The following is a 10308-nucleotide window of genomic DNA, read 5'->3' as shown; positions in this document are numbered from 1 at the left end:
CCACAATCCCTTCTCCTCCATTCTCCTCTCGGGGTCTTGGGCACACATGCACACGCGCCCCACGTGAGTTTAAGCCACCGGGCCCGGGACTTGAACCGCGGTGGGCTATATGGGAGTTCAGAGACATAGTCATTATGCTAACTGCTGGTCCTCCTCATTTACTCTTAATGGGAGCATAAATTAGTACACTCACTATGGAAAACAATATGGAGATTTCCCAAAAACCTACAAATAGGAGCCAGCAGGTAGCGTGAAGGTTAAGGCAGCTGGATCCCACAATGGTGATTCCACAGTCTCAGTCCCAAACCCTGCAGCTTGAAAATCACACCAGCTGTGTGTACACGCATGCCCAAAATCCTGAGAGGAGAATGGAGGAGAAGGGATTGCATTGTGGCCATCTTCCCTGAAGGATATTTTCTCACTTCTCCTTGCCTCTCTCTTTCTCTGTTTCTCTCTGGTGAGTGCACGCCCCTAGCAAAGATTAAAAACAAACAAACAAAACAAAAAACCCCCTACAAATATTGGGTTGTTGGAAAAGTCATGACACATTTTTGAATAGAAAAACATAGAAAAATATGTCACGACTTTTCCAAAACCCAATAGAACTACCATATGATATGACCCAGTAATCGCACTCCTTTGTACTTACCCAAGGCATAGGAAAATAGTCAAATGCTTACACATAAATGTCAATTGCAGCATTATTTACAATAGCTAAGACATTGCATCACCTAACTATCTAAGGACTGCTGCCTGGATTAAGAAAATTTGGCATATATATGCAATGAATACTACTCAACCATAAAAAAAAAAAAGAGATCCTTTCATTCAACACAAAATGAAGAGTCTAAAGGATTTTTAAAAACTAGATACGTTCTACCCATAAATTTTATTTTCCAAAAGCAATTAAGAGCTTTTATTTATTTATTTATTTATTTATTTATTTATTTATTTATTTAAAAGAAAACCATGCAACAAACTTTAAAAGATGCTGGCAGAGGGTGAGGTATAGGGAATCAAGGATGGCAAAATCCCCCCCAAAAATCAAAAACAAAATATACAGGACCTAAGAAATGGAAAATTATTTGTTGATAAGATGTATGTTGATGTGCTTGATTCAGCCAATATACAGTGTATTCTGGATGGAAAATTCATTTTGTATGCTGTAATGATGTATAGTGAATTAATGTAAAAAAATAAATTTAAAGAAAAAAAAAGATGCTGGGATTCCTCTGTTCTAGATCATGGCTAGGTTAGAAAGATAAAGCTTATTTGGTATACCAGGGATCACAAGTTAGAAGTAAGTATTCTCTGAAGTTGAAATTACTCAGTATGGTGCCATTATAGGAAAAATTATTCAGTTTTCATCTTCAACATCCACAACTACCTATCAGAACAGTTAAATCAGGTCAAAACAGTCCAGCGTATTAGGCTTTGTTATAAAGGATCATTTTCTCTTCATCCTCCTTCTTTTTTGACACACACACACAAACACAGAGGGAAAGTGAGAAATCACTCCTCCCCTGGGGTGGGGTGGGGAATGGCCACACTGCAATCTCCTTCTCCTCTAAGGATTCTTGGCCATGCGTGCATATGATAATATGATTCTCAAGCTGCTGAGTCTAGGACTTGAACTTTGGAGTTGGCTGCATGGGATCCAGTGCCTTAACCTCTACATCACCTGCTGGCTCTGATTATGTTCCTTTTTAAAAATTTTAAAAGAATTATTTATTACTATTCTTCCATTTGAGAGAGAGAGAGTAGAGTGAGAGAGCAAGCCACCAGGCCTGGGACTTGAACTGTGGTCTTCTATGTGGCAGTCCAGTGCCTTAACTACCATGCCACCTGCTGACCCTGATTATATTCTTCTGAGGTACTAACAATCCAAAACAGAAAATACTGAAATCAAAGTAAAAGATATCAGAGACTATTGTCATACAAGTTGTTATTTCCTTGTATCCCTCTCAATAACATTAATAAAGGGAATATTTTACTGAAAATAAATTTTTGTCTTATATATCATTGGTCATGTACTTCTGTCATTAGCTCTTACATAAATGCTGCCAAGTGACATTGTCCAAAAGGCTTGATCTTTTTCTTTTTGGCTTGACCATTTTATTCCCACAATTCACTTCTGTATTTACAAACAGAATTTTCATGATTTACATCTATGATGTACATTCATGATGTACATCTATCAGTGAAGATTTAATACTGAGATGTAATCTAATACCCATATTGAATCAAATATCCAAAACATATCTCATGTTTTGCAGATAGCAATGAAGGAGAGATGTATACTTTTTTGGGGAGAGGTTTTTACTATAGGGTGCATGCGCTCGCCAGAAAGACAGAGAGAGACAGAGAGACAGAAAGCGAGAAATCAACCCCCGGGGGGATGGCCATGCTGCAATCCCTTCTTTTCCATTCTCCTCTCAGGATCTTGGGTATGCATGCACATGTGCCTGGTGTGAGTTTAAGCCACCGGGTCTGGGACTCAAACCACGGTCAACTACATAGGAGTAAAGAGACAAAGTGATTACGCCAACTGGTCCTGAGTATTTCATTTTCTTTTATACATTCAATCACATTATTTAGCTTACAAAGTGAATATTTCAACATGTGAACATTTCTCCCTAGTCCAGTTGGTAAAACTGTAAAATATCTTCAATACCACATTTCCTTGTCCCATTAATGCTTTGCCTCTCTATTTTTCTGCTAAATGTCCGTCCTCAGACCCTACTCTTTCACATGCACTATATCTGGTATTTACATCCATTTACTATGTTTCTCTATCCTTCAGTCATTCAGTTTCAGTCATAGAGTGCGGACACTCAGTATATATTAAGTGCGGACATACAATGTCTCTCTTTCATAGCCTGGCTTACTTCACTCAGCAGTAAATCTTCCATATTCTTCCACTTTCTGTCAAAAGCCAGGTTTTTTTTTTTATTTTTTTATTTTTTTATGGCTGAATCGTATTCCATAGAGTACATGTGCCACCATTTTTCAATCCATTCATCTGTTCATGGGCATTTGGGTTGGTTCCATGCCTTGGCAATCATGAATAGTGCCGCAATAAACATCAATGTGCAAGTACTTTTCTGATGAATTCTTCTGTCCTTTGGGTAGATACCAAGAAATGGGATTGCTGGATCATATGGTAGTTCTATTTGTAGATTTTTGAGGAATCTCCAAATTGTTCTCCACAGTGGCTGGGCTAATTTATATTCCCATCAGCAGTGTAAGAGAGTTCCCCTTTCACCACACCCCTGCCAGCACTTATAATTTTTAAAATTTTAATCTTAGTCATTCTGACTGGGGTTAGGTGGTATCTCATTGTGGTTTTGATTTGCATTTCCCTTACAATGAGGGATGTTGAGCATTTTATTTATTTATTATTATTTTTAAATTTGCTATAGGACATGTGTGCTCACCAGAGAGAAACAGAAAGAGAGAGAGAGAGAGAGAGAGAGAGAGAGAGCCGCCAGGTCCAGGACTCAAATTGTAATTGGCCATATAGGAGTCTAGCACCTCAGCCACCATGCCATCTGCTGGCTCTGAGTGATGTATTTTTAATCACCCTTCATTTTAGTGACCTTATGTCAAAGAAAAAAAACCAATAATTTAGAAGTTCTGTCTCCAAAGGAAATTTTCATATGTACACGTAGAAATGAGTACAGACAGTGAGATTTGCAAGAAACATCTTCCATGTCCATATCCTGTTGTAATTGCTATACTACTTTTTTCTTCTAGCTGCTCTCCTTTGCCTGCAAGAGGGGCCCAGATAAAATGGATGTTTTGCTTGACTTCTTTAATGTCCTGAACTTTCTGTAGCTCTGTTTTTCTTCAATCTGCTCATTGTAAATTTAGCTTGACATTTCTGTTTGATCTCTTTGACCCTCTTCATTGCATCAATAGTTTTATTTCATAGCTCTCACTGGTATTTGGCAGGTTCATTTAAACTTTTTTCAAATTTGAACAAATTGTCCACTGTACACTCTTTACCAGCAGTTTTCCTGAATGCTTTAGGCCACCTGACTTTGGGAGGATTGTGCTTCTTTTTAAAGTTTTTATGACATTTGAACTTATAGAATCTGAACACTTGGCAGTCATTGCAGACAAACATATTGTGGCTGGGATAGATGGGCCCTGAGCAGAAATAACAATTGCCAATACGCATGTTGAACTCATGGTACCCACTTCAAATCTAGAAGAATTAATGATAAGTGAAATAAGCCAGACTTTGAAAGGCAAGCACTGTATGTCTTCATTTAACATATACTGAATGTCTGCACTCTGGCAGAAATTGAAAGATTCGAAAGCAGAAGTAGAGAGGGCAACTGTAGATGCCAGAGACTGCATGGGGTAAGGGGGACTCAGGAAAAAATGATTAACAAACAGACACAAGAAAACATGCAAACAAGGCAAATAAATTATGGAATGGTATACTACAACAGAATTTTAAAAGGACATTGCTAATCTTATATACATATCTCAAAAAACGAATAGGACAAAGATTGAAGGTACAGGACATAATCTAATGTTCTTGTTAAAGATAGTGAGTATGGTAATATCCTTTATTTGACTATCACACACTGCATGCATGCTTTGAAAAGCCACATTGTGCCTTACAAAGATGTACAAGTAAATGTAAATAAGAAATTATAAAATAAATTAAAAATATAATTTCTCATCTTTGGACTTTAAAACAATAATGGAATTTGGTCATTGCAGAAGTTTATGTGGTGACTAATGACTTTTTTTTTTTTTAGTTTTTTTGCAACAGGGTGCATGCACTTGCCAGAGACAGAGAGAGACAGTGAGAAGGAAAGTGATAAATCACTCTCCAAGGAGGATGGCCACACCACAATCCCTTCTCATCCATTCTCTTATTGGAATTTTGGGCACACACACACATGTGCCTGGTGTGATTTTCAAACCACCAGGTCTAGGACTTGAACCAGTCAGCCATGTGGGAGTCCAGTGCCTTGACCACAATACTACCTGCTGGTCTTGGTGGTTAATGATTTTTAGCAGCTTTTTGGGGGGATAATCAGTGTAGATGTAGTGATCACCTTTCACTGAATGTCAGAATCTCATGGGAAACTGATATGGAAGGAGACACAGAAATGTGGAGGGTCTAGGTCAACAGGTTAGGAGAGAAAGGGAGGCAATTTCTTGCAGGGTGTCTGAAGATGAGGTCTGGGTGGGTTGGCTACCAGCCATAACCAAGAGGATACTACTCTCTGTCCCATCCCAAACCTTTCACCTTCCATCAGCTCTTTACAGTTGCTCAGCTTATCCCCATCAGAGCTTCCTCTTTTCCTGGTCTCATGGGATCTGTAGATTCCTCTACTCTCCTGATTTAGGTACAGAAAATCCTTTTCCTTTGGAACTTGGAAACTGGGAGTAGGGTGACCACAGTCTCTAGGCCCTCCTAGCTCTTCCTCCTCCTTTCAAAGATGAACAAAATGGCTGGAGAAGGTGCGTGACTTGCCCAGGCCTCTCAGGTTGGCAGACAGCGTAAGCCTGGAGCTGGGTCTTCTGACTATGCCCTCTCACTGCACCACAGCTAGGACCAAGCTTCCTGCTCCAAGATTCCTGTGAGATTCTGTGGGTGGAGGAAGACCATGAAAGCTGGACCCTGCCCTATAATTCCTTCTTTTCAGACCCTCTTATGGATGCTGTCACCTCTGAGGAAGGCCTCATTATCACTGGGGTCATGTGGTCAGTAAGCTAGCATGTATCCTAAAATTCCATTATTTTAGTTTTGTTTATTATATAATTATATTCACAATATAAGGTTATGCACTATAAATACAAATAAGTAAAAATTACTTCCCATCTACCATCTCTTAAACAAAAAATTCTATTAGTATTTTAATTTCTTTACCTCATTTTTTTTCTGTATATGTGCTTAAGTGTTTATGTTATGGGTGTTCAATATGTTTGTATTATACATTTAGTTTAAATAAACACTGAAATTGTATTATTTGGTTACCTTGTCTTTCTACTTTGTAGTCTAAAAGTATTTTTCATGTCAGCAAATATTTTTGTATACGATTTTAGCACCTACATAATATTGCATCTTTGAATGTATCATAATTTATATAAGCAATATACTGTTAGTAAATATTTATGAAAGATGGTTTTGGTTTTAACTGTGATTAATGCCACTGTGGTGAAATTTGTGCATTTAAGTATCTGTACACCTACATTATTATTTTCTTTTTTTCCTTTTTTTTTTTTTTTGTAGAGATTTTTACTATAGGATGCGTGCCCTGGCCAGAGAGACAGAAAGTAAGAAATAACCCTCCAGGGGGAATGGCCACACCTCAGTCCCTTCTCCTCCATTCTCCTCTCAGGATTTTGGGCATACATGCATGTGCACCCAGCATGAGTGTAAGCCGCCAAGTCCAGGACTAGATGCTGCAGTCAACTACGTGGGAGTCCAGCAACATAACCATTACACCATCTGCTGGTCCTGCATGATTATTTGCTATAGATATAGTTCTAGACATTGAAATCTTCGATCAGAGTCAGGGCCAGCAGGTGGCATGGTGGCTAAGGGCCTGGACTCCCCCATGACTGACTGCAGTTTGAGTCCCAGACCTGGTTGTTTGCTTTCTCACTTTCTCCCTCTCTCTCTCTTTCTCATTGTGTCTCTTTATGGTCAAATTAAAATAAATAAATCGAGTAAAATAAAATAATTTTAGAAAAAAATCTTTGGTCAGAGTAAGAAGATAGCTAATAAATGGTAAATGAATTAATATCATTTAACTGTACACTTGGTCCCAGTGAGACTCTGCCTTTGCCAAATGCCACATGATCATATCAATCACAGATATACAACTTGTGGTTATAGAGACATGGTGTTCCCTGGCCCTCCACAGGGTGTGGCATGTTATCCAGGTGAAGTGTGGAAATTTCCATGCTGGTATATCTGAACTCTGTGATGCCTTTGCACCTCCTACCTTCTGCAACTTTGATTTACAGATTCATGCCCCCTCCCAAGAAAAGCATAAAACAACTAAGCTCCTCATGAGTTGTCATTAGTTCGTGCATTTGCTTGTTATACTCATTGTTTTCCAGCAACTTTTAGGGAGCTTTTAAGCATCCATGTAACAAAATGTGCAGTATGACTATAAAAATTAGATCAGGGAAAATGTAGACAGAATGTGGACAAGGTCAGTACCAGAGTAATTTGAACTGTAGACATTTGGGCCCTACGGTCCTGCAGAGTAATTAAAATTGAGTTGCAAGTATGTTTCTGGACATCTTACCTGACATAGCTGGGAAGGAAATGTAGTCATTTGCAGGAGAAAATATACCAGTTCTTCCAGGGTAAAGATTTCCTGATAATTTAATGAAAAAAAAAAAGGTTATATCTCTTTATGGATTATAGGTGAGGTGACATTTTGCTTTATCATCCAAATCAGGACTTTTTTGAAAGTAAAAGGGGCATCATTAATAATTATGCTGTAACAACAGGTGTAAGTTGGATAGGTGGTCAGCCTAATGACAAAGGATAGAGGGTTGTTAATAGTAACCTTGTCATAAATGAATGATAGGGTTTGTCACAGCTATCTTCTAGAATAGTGGTTCTCACAGTGTGTTCCCTGGACCTGCAACAGCATCTGAGAGATAGTTAGGAATCCAAATTCTTATACTCTGTGCCAGATCTACTGACAATCTAACTTTGAATGTGGGGCTCAGCACTCTGTGTACTGACAATCTGGGTGATTCTGATACATGCTCAAGTTTGAGCGGAGCTGTCTTCCAAAGAAGCTGGAGGCATAGAGCCAAAGTAGAACTCAGTGCACACTGTTCTTTGTGTGCACCTCTCTGATTAGCTTGTTCCATCTAGGTGCAAACCATCCTACATTTTTATTTTCCTCCGGAGCTTTTTAATTTTTATTTTGAGTTGCCAGAGGGTTCATATGCTCACCAGAGAGAAAGAGGCAGAAAGAGAGAAAGAGAGAGAGAGAGAGAGAGAGAGAGAGAGAGAGAATGCCACTTGTACCACCCGCAATGGAGCGTGGTCACACCACAATTCCTTCTTCTCTATTTCAAAATCCCCTTGGGATTTTGGCCATTCACATGTGTGTATGCACATGCTCTTGGTGTATTTTTCAAGTTGCTGAGGCTGGGATTCAAACCACAGTCGATTCTGTGAGACCTAACTCTTTAACCACTAGGCTACAGGGCTGGCCCTCCTCTGAGACTTTTGACACTGCTTAGGCCTTTAAAAAGAGTATATGGTCATAAAATATGTCATTTTCAGTCTGAACTTAATACTCTATGATAATCTTTTGTGGTCAGTTTCTTTATTTTTTTAGAGAGATTTTTGCTAATAGGGCGCATGCGCTCGCCAGAAAGACAGAGAGAGACAGAGAGACAGAAAGTGAGAAATCACCCCCTAGGGGGGATGGGATGGCCACGCCTCAATCCCTTCTCCTCCATTCTCCTCTTGGGATCTTGGGCACACACGCACACGTGCCCGGCGTGAGTTTAAGCTACCGGGTCCGAGACTTGAACCGTGGTCGACTACATGGGAGTTCAGTGACATAGCCATTACGTCAACTGCTGGTCCCGTCAGTTTCTTTCTGTTGTTAAAAAATAGTCTCTTTTCTAAAAAAAAATTGTTTAACTTCATTCATTTATTTTAATTTGAACACACACACATACACACACACAAAGTGAGAAACAAACCACTAGTTTCAGGACTTGAAACGTGGTCGCCCACATGGGAGTATTCAATGTCTTAACCACCACATGACCTGCTGGCCCCAATAGTCTCTGTTTTTAATGTTATCCTGAAGTATGAAATGCAACTATAATATGGAATACTATTTTTTCAGGATACAAAAATTAGCTCATATGTCTTTCCTACATATATAATCCTTTAATGGCAACCTATTTGCTTCCCTGACATGTCATACAGTTCTTTCTCCTTCTACCTTGAGCTATTTGGTCTTTCATGGCAATAGATACTTTTTTTTTTTTTTTATACTTTTGCACTTTGCACTACATGTCTTATCTTCCACCTTAAGCTTTACCAACACTTTACCTTGCTCTCTTTTTATCCTCAGTGTTTTCTGTGTGTATTTAAGCCTTGGATCTTCCTCCCCATCCCACTCCCCAACCTGTTTTTTACAGGACATGTGCACTTGCCAGAGATACAGAGAGAAAGGGAACATGAGAAATCCCTTCTCCTCCATTGTCCTATCAGGATTTTGAGCACACATGCACACACACACACACACACACACACACACACACACACACACAGTGTATCACTAGAAACGTGTCCGCGTACGTGGCATTATCCAATGTCTTAACCACCACATGACCTGCTGGCCCCAATAGTCTCTGTTTTTAATGTTATCCTGAAGTATGAAATGCAACTATAATATGGAATACTATTTTTTCAGGATACAAAAATTAGCTCATATGTCTTTCCTACATATATAATCCTTTAATGGCAACCTATTTGCTTCCCTGACATGTCATACAGTTCTTTCTCCTTCTACCTTGAGCTATTGAGGTATTTGGTCCTTCATGGCAAAAGATTCTTTTTTTTTTTTTTTATACTTTTGCACTTTGCACTACATGTCTTATCTTCCACCTTAAGCTTTACCAACACTTTACCTTGCTCTCTTTTTATCCTCAGTGTTTTCTGTGTGTATTTAAGCCTTGGATCTTCCTCCCCATCCCACTCCCCAACCTGTTTTTTACAGGACATGTGCACTTGCCAGAGATACAGAGAGAAAGGGAACATGAGAAATCCCTTCTCCTCCATTGTCCTATCCAATGATCATGCTTTGCACACCTATTGTATTTTGAATATTTGAAAAGCAGTCCTCACCTGAACTCAGAAGACAAGAAAATTAACCACAATCCACGGTTCATAACCTATTCTTATCATATATTGGCCATAATTTTTAATCAGTTAACTTTCAATAGTGTGCCTTCATATCACACCATTAAATTTTTAAAATATTTACATTTACTCACCATACATCTTTACAGTTTACAACATGTTTTTTTTTTCCCAGTATGAGTATAGTGCCTATCAGTGAAGACAAAAACATTATCAGATACATTATCATCAGCAAATAATTTTTCCCTTGAATCTTTCTTTGAAAATCATTTTAACAAACTTGTATATTTATTTTATTTGTTTTGTAGGTGTCTGGGTTGCTACAAGACCAAGAGTTGGGACCAGCAGATGGCATAATGGTTATGTCACTGGACTCCCACGTAGTCAACCTCTGGCCAAGTCCCGGACCAGGTGGCTTAAAA

The 10308-nt window shown here is 38.8% G+C and overlaps 1 pseudogene; it reads right to left on the bottom strand.

The window, feature by feature from the left end:
- Window positions 1-1357: 1357 nt before the first annotated feature.
- On the bottom strand, window positions 1358-4183 carry LOC102494361 (putative ribosome biogenesis protein RLP24 pseudogene; annotated as a pseudogene).
- Window positions 4184-10308: the final 6125 nt, after the last annotated feature.

This window comes from Tupaia chinensis, unplaced genomic scaffold (genome assembly GCF_000334495.1).
Source record: "Tupaia chinensis unplaced genomic scaffold, TupChi_1.0 Scaffold144034_1, whole genome shotgun sequence".
Taxonomy (NCBI): Eukaryota; Metazoa; Chordata; class Mammalia; order Scandentia; family Tupaiidae; genus Tupaia; species Tupaia belangeri.
The sequence above is the reverse complement of the archived record's forward strand: the minus strand, read 5'-3'. Positions and strand labels throughout refer to the sequence as shown.